The following is a 13,751-nucleotide window of genomic DNA, read 5'->3' on the forward strand; positions in this document are numbered from 1 at the left end:
AACTGGGCCCGGAATTACTCACAGACGCATCTCCAAATCACAGCTTTCTTTCAGAGCAGCACTGCTTTCTCTTGTGTATACTTGGTAGCTCTTTTGTTTGTTTGTTTGTTTGTTTGTTTGTTTTGAGAGAGAGAGAGAGAGAGAGAGAGAGCAAACAGGAAGGGGCAGAGAGAGAGTCCCAAGCAGGCTCTGCACCATCAGCACAGAACCCAACGTGGGGCTCAAACTCACAACACGAGATCATGACCTGAGCTGAAATCAAGAGTCGGACACTTAACCGACTGAGCCACCCAGGCGCCCCCCATTAACTCTTTATAATGTCCTGGTTTTCTTGTCACCACAAGTCACAATGTCACAGTGAATACCATTTGCACAATTAGAATGCAAGGGAACACACACATTAACCTCCAAAACAGACTGAAAAACTAGGGATCCATGGGCCTACCATTTGGGGTTATTAGTTTTGTTTTATTCACACTAGCCCCCTTAATTTTGTTTAATGTTTAAATGATAGTAAGGTACATATAAACTAAAATTTATCATCTTAACCACCTTTAAGTGTAGAGCTCAGCAGTGTCAGGTGTATTTACACTGTTGGGCAACCAATCTCCATAACTTTATCATCTTGCAGAACTGGAACTCTGCACCCACCCCCCACCCCCCAGGCCCTGGCACCCACCCTCCCACTTTCTGTGTGTGAATCTGGCCACTCGAGGTTAATTCACAGAAGTAGGATCATTCAGCCTCTGTCCTTCTGTGACTGGCTGACTCCCTCAGCACAATGCCCTCAGGTTCATCCATGTTGTCCCAGGTGTCAGGATCTCCTTCCCTGTCAGGGCTATAGGTGGGTCACACTGTATACAGATGGGTCCATTCACCCCCCTGGGTCACTTTCTAGTCTGAATTTGATTTGATAGCATTAGAACAAAATTGGGGCAATAATTAAGGAGGACTCTCTTTTATTGACAAACTGTTTAAAATACAGAGTGATTAGCCAGTTAGAAGTGAGTCCCGAAGGGGGACCTGTGGCACAGATGTGGGCCGAGTGTCTCCCCCTCACGGCCCCTCCTCCACATGGAAGTGTGGCTGGAGTGAAGGAGAAACCCACAGGCAGCAGCACGGCCGGCCAAAAATGCCAGACTCCTCACTGACCTGGGTCTGTCTAGAGGCCATCATCAGAACCACAACCTATGTCCTCCACTAGAAATGCACAAGTGTGAACAGCAGGCCCAAACAGCCCCGTCCACTTGCAAACTGAGAGCGATGGGTAGCTTGCAGCATGGACAGCTGATGTCCAGGTGACGTCTCCTCCGAGGAAGAAAAGCCTCAAACACACTCTTGCCTCTAAGTCTTCTGGGGGGCGTTTGCAGGCACTGGACCCAGTGCTGGGAAGACAGAGAGGTTCTGAGAGCCCAGCACCACACCATCCACCCAACACGGCCAGTAAATACCTGTCACACCGTAAGACCAAACTACCTCATTCTTGTCGAAACTGAAAAACACACCAAAAACCAACCCCAAACCGGAGCCCAAGTTCCTCCGAGTTCAGTGCCAAAGCCACCTGGCACACACCGTCCTCCACAGAACTCCAGCAAAACCAGACATCATCACTCACTTGGGGGAAATGAGCTCATTTAAAAGATGCCACTTTGCAAACAGACATATGCAAGAGTCCCCAGGAGGGCAGAGAGTGCCTTGATTTGTTCCAAGCTCTCAACTTTTCTTTTAATGTCATTACAGAGTAGAACAAGTTGGGAGAGGGCGCTGACCTGGGTGGGGCTTTCTGTGCCCAAACATCTTACTTCTCACCAAAGTGTCCTTCAGGACTCCTAAGAGCACCAGGTGTTATCTGTGCGGGTGGCCCCTTCCTGCACACGGCCAGAACGTGAGACCTGCTTCCGAGCCTCAGTTTCACCAGCTGTAAGAACATGAGAACACACTAGCTCTCCAAGGCTCCTCCAACACCAAAAGTGTTTTAATTTCAAAGATTCCAGAGGTTTTTCTTTTGGGAATCATCACTGGCTCTTAGTTGGTGAGGAAAGAAATAACAGATGAGCGTTTTCTTGCACGGCCACCTCAACATTGCAACGCTCCGGAACACACCATTTTTAACATGAGTCCAGCCCATGAAAACATGGCCAACCGGGTAAAAGGCACGTGAATCTGAGCCAAGCTTCAAGTCAGCTGTTAACATCAAAAAACAGACTTTGTGAAGACTTCTGGCAGATGTGAAAGGTCAGAAAAACGTGTGCGCAGGGTGGGGGACCAATCCCAGCGCCAAGGGCTGTGGCGGCGTCTTCAGGGACAGAAGGGCAGGTGGGGAGGTGCAGGATGGACATATGGCTCCTTCCACTGAGCTGACCCAACAGGGCAGTCACATCACACACGTCACCCTGAACCAGCCCTTTCAAAAGTCTTCCGGTTCTGGACTGGGAACTGATCACTTTTGCCACGTTCACAAATCTTTAGCCTCATAAGCAGCCTGAATCTGTGGACGTCCCAGCTGATGCCTGTATGATGTGAATCAGGGCTTCCCACACTTCCCTTCGGAATTTCTTTTTGCAGCAGATGAGATACTTAGCTGCAAGTTCCTGTGTTCCTTAAAAGGAGAAGAGAAACTTGTCTGAAAGCTTCATGGGAGATGATGGTTGGTGGAAATCACAGAACTGGGATTTTGTTCCTGTTTGTTCTCCAAAGAACCTCGGAGCAGCAGGAACAGTGGCTGACACTCCTCTTCAAGGTGAGCACAGTCAGGGCACAAGAGAAAGATGAGCCCTCCCTGGACAAGATGACACTTGACACTGAAAGTGCCTGTGTGAACACAGACTGCTGCGTTCCTCCCACCCTGCTGGCCCCAGGTGAAGGGTTACAGAGGCATCCTGGCCACCATGACGATGGTGCCACAGAGAGCCAACCTTAACAGGCCACTCAGACCAGCAGTGGTGGGGGCAGTGGGCAGCATCGCCGGCCACGTCCTATGCCCAGGGTCCTCACAGTTGGGGCGGAAAGGTGGAGAATGATAAGCTACCCCGAGTCTCTGCGTGGAGCCCCGCTGCAGAAGGGGGTGGGGGTGTCTCAGCTCTCGGGTGGTCGATCCAACCACATGAGGCACCGGCACCACTTCTTCCACGCTGACTACTTGTCCCACAGTCTAGAGGCTGTTTCCCTGGCTGACTGTGTCATGGTGCCTCCCTTTTCCTAGCATGTGGAGACACTTACCCAGGAAAGTAAAGCCCTCCTGGCATACAGTAGGTGCTGAATTATTTGTTGAGCGAATGGATAAACAAATGACCACAAGGTAAAAGAAGGTTTCATTCTAAGAACCAGAGTAGGATCATTTTCCTCCGTGTGACCACATCTGAAATGTACCCTCGGCACCAACAAGAGCCGTGTGCTGCAGACGGCAGCTCTGTCAGCCCTGAGAAAGCAGCCCCTGCCTGGTCCGGGCGGGCCGCTGGCCTCAAGGTGCCGAGAGAGAGACAAGTCCCCATCCCTGAAAGCAGATGTCGGAGGTCACAGACCCCAGTGCCCCAGGAGAGACTCTGGCGACGGCGGGGTGGGGGGGGGGGTGGTCTGATCCTGCCTGCTGCCCCCAACACCCCAGGATGAGAAGGATAGAGGGAAGCAGGTGGGTGGAGAGCTCTGCTGACAAACCACCTCTCTTCCAGCTGTGAGCCTCGGGCGTCCTTCCTGCGTAGGCTCTGAGCCACCACATCCACACCCCTTAGTGGCCCCCCAACCCGTGGCCTCCACCTGTGAAGGGGAATATTGTGGGAGAACGCAGGCAGGTCTCTTGGCCACTCTGGTTCAGAATACTCAAACGGGCCCAGAGATTCCAGTCACTAACTTATGCTAACAACATAAAAGTCTATTTCCCCAAAAAGATCAATTCCATGATTAAAATATTCTCTTTCCCTGAGTATATATTTTTGAATACCTTGCTATCTTATCTTGATATTACGTAGAACACAACTGCATAAAAACAGACAAAATTGGGATTTCTAAATCAAGCTACATGCGACCTTCCCTGCTGCATGCAGATTCGTCCTGAAAACCCCACGTTGAGCTGCCTGGACCCCCGCAGGGCACGACCTCACAACCACTACCGCCTGCTTCCTCTGCCTCCAGGAGGGTCACGGCCCAGGAAGGGGTACGGACGCACCTTTCAGATTTCCTCCAGTAGGTAAGAGACAAGCATAAAATAAGGCTATTCACAGGGAAATTAAAAGCTCAAAATACAATGAAAAGAAGGAAAATTACACGTATCCAGCTGTCCCTCCCCCACCACATGTGACTCAGTGGTCAACTGAGCTCTGAGTTCCCTAGTAGCTAAGGCAAGAATGGAAACAAGGCAGAACACACTCTTCAGACTTTCTCTGAAAATAAAGCACACCATTCTCCCTCAGGAAACACTGTTCTACAGCAAGGAGGTGACGGACTGGGCCTGTCTTCTGTGCTCCTTTTACAAGAGATCACGTGGCTACTTCTCAGCCCATCTGTCATGAGACAAGGCACACAAACTACAGTTGCTGTGAGAGTCCTGGTGAACAAGGTGGGGTGGCCCCACTCAGCTCAAGGCCAGGCCTCCACGTGCTTACCATGGACTCAGACGGCCATCTCCACAGCCAACCTGTCCCACGGCCAAGGCTCCTGGAGACATCTGGATGGCCCAAGTTCAGTTGAGGGGCCTGGTAAGACCCCCAAGGAGGACAGCAGAGCCAGGCCCCAGCGGTCCTCAGCCAGGCCTCTGCCCTCAGACGGACAGCATCCAGCCACACGGCCCCTCACTGGGCTCCTCTGTCCTCCCCGAGAAACCTGGGACATGGCTGGGTCTCACTTCTGTCTTTGCCTCCAGCATCTAAAACAGCATACTACTCTGGCAAACAGTAATGATCCTGTAAACGTTAGCTCAAACGAAAAGTGAGTGAATGCACTAATAAAATGACCAGCTGGGCAGGGCTTTGGGAGTACTGATTCCACACCTCTGCTGGGTATTTCGCAGGCGTCTTTGAGAGCCAAGGTGCATAATCAGGACCAGGGAGCTGGACCATCCAGCAGTGATTGGGCAAGGACAGGGCCCTGTGGATTCCACCCCAGTCCAGGATGTGTGCTGCACCCTGAGCCAATGATCGGGCCCCTGGAAGCCACTGCTGGAGGGACAGCACAGGTGCTCTGGAGACTGCATGAGCAGAGCCTGAACTCCCAATACCCTTGCGGACCCACAACATGTGACAGAGGCATCTGGGATCCCCAGCCCCTCCACCAGCCGACTGCCACAGCCTATCTGGACCTCACAGTACTGAGGATTCACCCGGCCAAATCCAGCCCAACCCGCCAGTCCCAAATCCCTGGCCCCAAAGCTGTGAGATACAGGTGGCTGTTTCTAAGCCTTAAAACTGTGAGGAAGCCTATTCCCAGGACACACGCAAGTCCAAAGCCTCACAAGCTCATACAGGTCTACCCAACGCACACACAGCTTCCTCATATCACAAGCTCATACGGTATTAGCCGGGCACACACAATTTCTCACGTTAGAAGCTCATAGAGGACTACCCAGGACAAATGCAATTTACTCATTTTCTGAGCTCCTATACTGCTAACCGGGGCGCACACTATGTCCTCAGGTCCTGATCTCATACACTGGAAATCAAGTGGCTTTCCTTTTCCTCCCCCTCCGGCACACTGCTGATGACCTTAATCATGCGATTACTCCAGTGACAGGGTCTGACCCCATCCAGCCATCATCTTATCTGTGTGTCACAGCCCTGAGGGGCTCGGGACATGTGTCCTGTGGGCGGCACGGGGTGGCTACAAGAGATACTTTGCACATGCCGTGGTGTGATTCGGTTCCTATTGTGCATCCGTTATCCCAGATTGGAGAGGAGAAATAAAACGTGATAGACAGACACCCACGGTGAGCCAGATGATGGCACAGCCCGGTCTGTGGGGACCTTTGAAGGCTGAACCAGCCAGAGCCACAGCTGGTTGTGACCTGACCAGTCCCCTCCTAAGAGGTCATCATAGCAGCAAGAGAGAACAGAGCAGGTCTGTCATGATGAACTGTGCCAGCTTGCTTTACAATTTCAGGATCCAACTGCTTTTTTTAACATTCCTTAACAGACCAAGAGACTGGAACAAAGAAGCTTAAAGCCCCCGAGTGAGTGTGCAGGAGGCCTGCCTGCTCTTGCCGAAGCCATATTAGACAAGGGCTGTGCTCTCACCAGGGCCCCACACAGGACCCTGGACCGGGGTGGCCCTGCTGGTCCTTCGCCTCATGGTCACCTTACATTTACCCCCTAGAAAAGGGGCTGTTGCCCCGACCTTGATTTCCATTTGTCAGGAAGGTAGCATTCTGAGCCTGTGAGTAGAAGACGCTGTCCCCCTGCCGGCCACACTGCCATAAAAACACATAAATCAGGTGTCGTGTCCTCAGGCAGGCCGTGGCTCCACAGAGGCTGGGGAGACACCCTGTATTGGGTGCTCCCCTCAGGTCTCAGCCTGGGGCCCTTACCGAACACGGCGCTAAGACACAGTCTGCTCTCTAAATGCTGAGTTAGTGGATGTCATTTAAAAATGGAGTGATTTCACATTTATTTTAAATCCTTTAGAAAACTCTGAGGATCTGGCCATGCCCATAGCCACTTCCCCTTGCTGAAACGGTTGCAGCAGGTCTGGTGGGGTGGCCCCTCTCAGGGGGCACCTGCTGGCCTTGTGCATTTGGAACCACCGTGCCACACATTTGGGGGACAGCCCAGACCTGTTCAGGTCTTTTTGTGCATGTGGTTGTCAGAATCCATCGCTCGAGAAAAGCCACCCCATGGTGGAAATGTCGCCAAAATACAAACCCAAGGGCCCTGGCTTCTCATGCAGTCTGCCCTCCCTGACCCCTCACTGAGTCTGCCTACACCCCACTCTCCAGAGTGCCTGTCAGCCAGGGGGCAACCGCCCCAGAGCCCTCCACCTCCCCAACAGTGCAAGCGGCATCTGGGGTCCCCTTGGAAAATGGAATCTCTAGCTGGAAGGCCACCTGTGGCAGACTGCGGGAGGAGGGGGACTCTGGGGCAAAGGCCTATAGTGCATCTGCAGGGACGGAGGGCAGGCTGGCACCCACCTGCCGGGAGCGCCTCCCCCCTCCACACCCCTCGCTCTGGGTCACCCCTGGCATCACTTAATACCATGGTTCCCGAATGGCCGGGCAGACCCCTGTGCCAGGACCACTGCTACAGGTGCACGGAGCCCCCTTCACATGGCGCTAGGGCTGCCAGGACGGGGTGAGAACGGAGGAGGCGGCCTCAGAAGTCTGAAGAACGGCCCCTGAATGAGAAACAGAAGCCTAAGACACTACAACGCCAAGACAGAAAATCAGTCACTTCTCCACTTTCCAATTAGTTCTGTATACAACAGCACATCCTCAGAATTATTTACATGTTCAATTTTGAACCGAACTCAAACTATTCAGCACCAAAAAGACACAAAACAGTAGCTAACCTCACTCTCTCACTTAAAATCTAGTCTTTAACCAAGCGGGGAGAAATGCATGTTCTAATCTCACACTTTTCCAATGAAGCTAGAGGTGAAAACAGTGTTCTTGGACAATACCTCGATGCTGAAATAAAAAGCTGGAAAACTAAGAAAAGTGAAAAAGAAACCACCAGTTTCCTCTTCATTTTTAAAATATTGTGTTGAATGGGCTTTTATTCCTTAGAAACTAAACTCTGTGTCTATTCGCAAAATACCTTTTCACCTAGTGCTGCATTTTCTATCTAACAGCCATGAAGATCAGAAAAGAGTAAGCAGGCCGTCGAGAGCACAGCCACTTTGCATGCTGAAGACACACCGAGTGTGCCCTCCGTGCCCGTGACCCTGGCACCTCCCCGCAGCGACGTGGAGACGTGGTCCCCCCAGGACCTCACGCCCCTCCCAGGCGGCACACTCCAGGCAGACAGGTGTCCACACCGGCAGGAGGGCCGCGCTCTGGCTCTGGTCCAGGCCAGGGCTCGGCGTGTCCCCACGGTGTGTCCCCGCAGCTCCGGGTGCCCCGGCCCCATGGCAGCACACGGGCTGCCCCCCCGGCCCCGGGAGGGGAAGTCCAGTTAGGGACCCCGTGCCTCTGAGCTGCGCGCCTGCACCTGCTTGACCCTGATGGGGAGGGGGAAGGGGAGAGAGGTGCCACCAGCTACAGTGACTTAAACCGAAGCCCCCAGACCCGGTCCCGTGTGCCGGGGGACCTGCACATTCGCACAAATCACAGACTTTCAAAGTCACAGAAGTTATCAAAAAATACTGTTTTAGAGACATAGAGGCTCCCATGTCCTCAGGTTGCAAACTGCTGTGGGGACACATGTCACCTCCCCGCGACCCAGTCTGGGGCGTCGCACACCTGCGAGCGGCTCCACGCAGTGGCCAGAAGGGACCGTCCCTCACCGAGCTCCCAAAACATGTGTTTGCGTCCCATGTAGGTGATTCTCTTGTGTCACTTTGCCCAGTGCCTCTCCCCCTGCAAGGGTACACCTCCAAAAGAACCTCAGAATTCTCCAGAGAACATCCTCCTGCGACCTCCTCGTCTGAGGGAAAGACGACAGATTTGAACAAATCTGCATAGTGCAATTTCCCAAATTAATGTTCACGTGATGAAATGTTAGCTGGTTACTAAGATCAATGAATAAGCTTCTGGAGAACACAGTAGGGACATACATAAGAAATAAATAAAGAGGGACGAAATGTCAGTAAGTGTGAAACTATAATTACTAAAACAGCAACTGTGCCTCGCTGTAAGTAATCAAACTGTTAAGACTTCCTGAGTCGTCTACACCTTCCAGCACCGTTCCCCTCCCCAAAGTCTCTTGCTCCTGTTCACTTTGTTTCTACTAATCACAGACACATTCTAGCAGGGGTAAGGATGTCCAGGCAGCTGAGAAGGGTGAAGAAAACAACAGAAACAGATGACAGAAATATTCTGAGGTGGTATTTTTAACATAAGAACTAAGGTGAGGCTACTATGCAAACGTATGAAAGAGTGGGGGGGGGGGCCTAGACACTGGTGAAGATAAGGATCTGAGCTGTCTTCAAGCTGGGCCTAGGCCCTCCTGGGGGCAACTTGCAGGGAGGTCACCCCACGTTATCCCTGCCCATCGGCACAGTAAACAGGAGGTGCCAATAATCACAACCACGCAAAGAGCATGCAGTCTGTAGGATGCCCCTGGGCCACAGAAACCTCAGCCTGGGAATGGTTTTCACCTGGTGCTCCCGCCTACAGAGGAGCTAGAATGTGAATCAAACAGGGCAGAACAGCTGGGAAATCACCTGGGAGGTCACCTGAGAGAACGTCTGGGTCAACACCTGAGAGAACACCTGGGGGAACGGCTGGGAGATCACCTGGGAGATCGCCTGGGGGAATACCTGGCGAATGCCTGGCAGTGGACACCAGTGTCACAGGGCCACGCCCAAGGCCCACCGTTTCCTCCGGTCGAGGTGTTGTACACTTGCTTGTATGTGTGCATGTCTGTGCATGTGTGTGTACACGTGTGTGTTTTGATTTCTGGTTTTTCCTTTAACAGCTTTATTGTGAAAGGATCAGAATACCAAAAAATCCACCTGTTTAAAGTGTACAACTCAATGTTTTTTAGTATATTCACTAGATTGTGCAAATATCCCCACAATCAGTGTGAGAACATTTTCGTGCCCCTGAAATCAACAGCCTCACCCCTTCCACCTCCCCCAGGCCCTGGCAGCTCACTCTCCATCTCTATGGTTTTGCCTGTTCTGGATATTCATATAACACGTGATCTTTGGAGTCTGACTTCTTTCAGAAGCATAACGTTCTGGGTTCGGCCACATTGTGGCCTGTGTCAGGACCCTGTACTTTCTCAGGCTGAGTGATACTCCCCCGTATGGATGTACTATTACATATATACCCAGTTCTTCAGTCGACGGACACTTGGGTTGTTTCCAGCTTCGGACTGCTCTGAACCCTGCTGCTGTGGTGACTGTGTACAGGCTTCTGTGTGGACAGGTGCGCCCGGGAGTACAGGTGCTGGGTCATGTGCTATCCCCGGGCTCTGGCCTCCAAACTGTTCCCTACGGCGGCTGCAACACTGCATTCCCGCTGGCAGTGGATGAGGGTCCAGTGACACTCACGACTGTCTGTCTTTTCAGTTACACGTTGGCTTGGAATCAGAGAGATGCCTGTTCCTCAATTTGTTTTATGATGTAAAATGAGGCGATTGTGGTGACAGGGTTATGAAGACAGTAACATTTTTGGCACAGATTTCTGCACTTCCCACACAATGGCCGGGCCATTGCACTCTGGTTTCATGTCCCAGGTGACTGGGCTCCCCAAGCCTTCATCCCAGCATGAGAGATTCTGGGTTTACACTGCCTGTGTCCGAGCACTGACACTGAAAGCACGGGGGGCTGGGCCTGAGAAGCTGGCGTGTGACGACAACCACGCACAACCCAATCCACCCACAAGCCTCTAGGCCGCCGGAGCTTAAGGAAAGATCCAGCTTCTTTCCTAGAGAAAGTATGAGGTTCCCAAGGCTGGTCTACAACTCTGGATCAGCCTCAGGGACCAAGGAGAGAGGCGGAAACACTGTGTGTATAGGTTTCCTTTAAAATAGTTTCTTTATATGTATTTTGTCATTGCTGCTCAGAAGTAGCCGTGACACAACTGTGGGAATCCAAGATTAAATGCTACAGTCTTTCCACAGCCCCAGGCCCAGCCATAGACCCACCCTCTAGAAATGTCACTGGTTTCTGTTTCTTGGCCCTGGAGCAAACATCACCAATTTAAATAACAGCATCACTGATATTTCTCGGTTTATCAATTTAAAATCAACTGTTGACTCCCTGCCATGAAAGATGAAGAATTTAGGGTCATGCACATCCCCCACTCCTGCCTCCCAATCATTTTACTACGTCAAGTACTCAACACTTCACGCTGCTCTGTACCTCACACTGTCTCACCTACTCTCTCGGTAAGTTGACTCCAAACATGCTAACTCCACAAGACGCCTGTACATCACGACCATGTGGCTGTGTGTTGTGATCAGACACCACTGGCCCCTCCAGCTCACCCTTCACTTCGTCCCCTCTCACTCAGCCTGAGCGCCTGCCTCCTCCAGGCTGTGCTCGGGGCCGTAAGGAGGACACCCCCCGGCCCGTCCAAGGGCCTTTATCACTTGACAAAGTACGAATTCAGCGTCCAAGTCCTCTTACCCTGTTTAAGGCACAATTCTGCTTCTAAGAGCTTTTTAAATACATTAAATGGTCCAAATTTCCATTCAAACCTGTAGCTGCTTTCACAAATCACAATTCCTTGATTCATAAAGTAAGACCCTGGCCTGGCAAGGACGACCCCTCCCAGCCTATGCTGGAAAGAGAGCCAGCCTTCTGCAAGACCTAGGGTTTGTTTGTTTGTTTTCTCCAGAAACAACCAACATAGGATTTCAGGCTGTTCTTTTCTGCCCTGAATACTTTGGTACTTTTCTTTCTTTTTCCCACACCGTTCTCTGTAAGAATCCTGACTTGAACTTGAGAGAGAAAATTTCTTAGATGTTAACAAAAGATTAGAAAAACCATTTTCTTCCTTATAAAATCAGAGCCTGTCACTCATACCTCTAATGCAAAACCCAAAGTTCTGGAAAGACTTTTAAACAGATGATGTTCCTTTGTTCATTCATGTCTGACCCAAAGGGAAACCGCCTGGGTCCTCCAGACCCAGGGTCTGCACCAAGAGCAAGATTTTATGTTATTCTGGGGTAAAGAGACTCAGAGGCCTTTCTGATGAAAGCTTGCCCTTTTCATAAGTAACTTATTATCTCTTCGGTTGGCCATGTCTCAGGCACTTCGAATGCTGCAGTCAGGGTGGTCTCCGACTCTGCTGGGGGGTCTGCAAGTAGTGAAGGCAATTACGACAGCTGAGCACAGGGCCGTGTGCTCACAGGACTTCACACAAAGGTAACATCCGTGTTAGTAAGTGTCACTGCAACAGTCCTGTGCAATACCTGTGAGATGCATGTGTGTGCCACGTGTGGCTCCATAAGGAAGGAGGCACTGTGGAAACCCTAGCGGTGCTAACATCCGCGTGCAGACGGCAGAGGGACTGCTCCCCCCAACAAACCCATAAAATCCCTTCCTCTTTTCCTTCCTCTCAGCGGCCAGAAGAGAGGCACAGAGAAGACAGACGGTGGCAACCCCCAGGCAGGGGCGGGGGGCTGGAAGAACCCCCCGAGCAAGGCGCCACGACCACCAAGGCTGGCTGGCTCTGCTCCTCCGAGCTGGACAGAAAGAAACAGGCGATGAGCAGAGGTCTGCAGCAACGCAGAGTGTGGGAGACAGTTACCACAAAACAGAACCTGCAGGCCACAGATCTGGTAAGCATTCTGGTATCCAAAATATATAAAGAGTTCCTACAACTCAACAGCTACAAATGACCCAATTTAAAAACAGGCAAACAACCTGAAGGACATTTTCCCCAAGATATCCAAACTGGCACACGGACAGGAAAGGACGCTCAGCATCGTGTGTCCAGGGAAACACAAGGCAGACCAGCAGGGAGAGACCCTCCACCATGAGGGCAGCTGGGATGTCTGTAACACAGGAAAACACCAGGCGTCGGTGAGAAAGTGTGGCACTCCTCCACGGCCACTGGGAGCGTGAGCAGCGCAGCCCTGTGGGAAGCAGGCAGCCAAACGCTCACAAGAACTGAGAACAGAAAGGTGCAGGTGAATGTCCACGGCAGCGCTGTTCACAGTAGCCCAAAGGTGGGGACAACCCAGACGTGTGCACCTGCCATCCAGAGACCAGCGGACATCATAGGCTGTGCAGGGGCAGGTGGGACGGGCTTGCTGGAGGAATACACACTGCTCCTGTGGGTGATTAAAAAGTCTGAAACTAAAGGTGAGTGGTGGTTGCACGACAAGAGAATGCAGTAAATCCCACTGAAGTCTATACTTAAAAAGGGATAGATGGTGATTTTTTTTTTTTTTGAAAGAGAGAGAGCCTGTGTGTGCACAAGCAGGGGAGGGAAGCAGAGGGAGCCCAACACAGGGCTTGATCTCTCAACCCTGGGATGTGACCTGAGCAGAAACCAAGAGTCCAGTCAGAAGCTCAACCAACTGAGCCACCCAGTGTCCCAAAATGGTGAATTTTATGTTATGCACATTTTATCACAATTTAAAAAAGAAAAGTAAAGATGTCTACCAGTGTTTTGACCGAGGCCGTGGCTGTTCTGTGTGACTGTGGTTATGACACAGGGGCCACATTCCACCCAACATCCTTTTCTGGAGCAAGAAAGGGTATAAATAAATTCTTTTAAATTTTACATTTAATTTAATTTAATTTAAAAAAAATTTTTTAATGTTTATTTATTCTTCAGGGAGAGAGAGAGACAGAGACAGAGTGTGAGTGGGGGAGGGGCAGAGAGAGAGGGAGACACAGAATCCGAAGCAGGTTCCAGGCTCTGAGCTGTCAGCACAGAGCCCAATGCGGGGCTTGAACTCACAAACCTCGAGATCATGACCTGAGCTGAAGTTGGACGTTCAACCGACCAAGCCACCCAGGCACCCCTAATTTCATTTTTATTCATACATTTTTGTTGGGAGTGAACATACACTTGGTAAACACAACTCAGCGAATTTCACATATGTGCACAGTATGTAATCAGTAGCCAGACCAAGATGTGGAATGGTCCCAGCACTCTAGAATGTTCTTCCAGTCCTCCCAGGTCAATACCCCTCCCAGGAGGGCTT

At 51.3% G+C, this 13,751-nt stretch overlaps 1 protein-coding gene across 2 annotated transcripts in view; it reads right to left on the reverse strand.

Moving 5' to 3' along the window:
• Positions 1–13,751, reverse strand: part of RASA3 (RAS p21 protein activator 3) — a 121,299-nt gene that overhangs the window by 71,139 nt on the left and 36,409 nt on the right. Inside the window, exon 1 of one of the 2 annotated variants that reach the window (XM_043583681.1) lies at positions 13,204–13,273. The exons of the other annotated variant lie outside the window; for it this stretch is intronic. The gene's annotated coding sequence lies outside the window, so the exon portion shown is untranslated. Of the gene's footprint in view, positions 1–13,203; positions 13,274–13,751 lie in introns of those variants that run through there. 2 annotated transcript variants of the gene reach the window in all.

The sequence above is a fragment of the Prionailurus bengalensis genome, chromosome A1, assembly GCF_016509475.1.
Source record: "Prionailurus bengalensis isolate Pbe53 chromosome A1, Fcat_Pben_1.1_paternal_pri, whole genome shotgun sequence".
Lineage (NCBI taxonomy): Eukaryota > Metazoa > Chordata > Mammalia > Carnivora > Felidae > Prionailurus > Prionailurus bengalensis.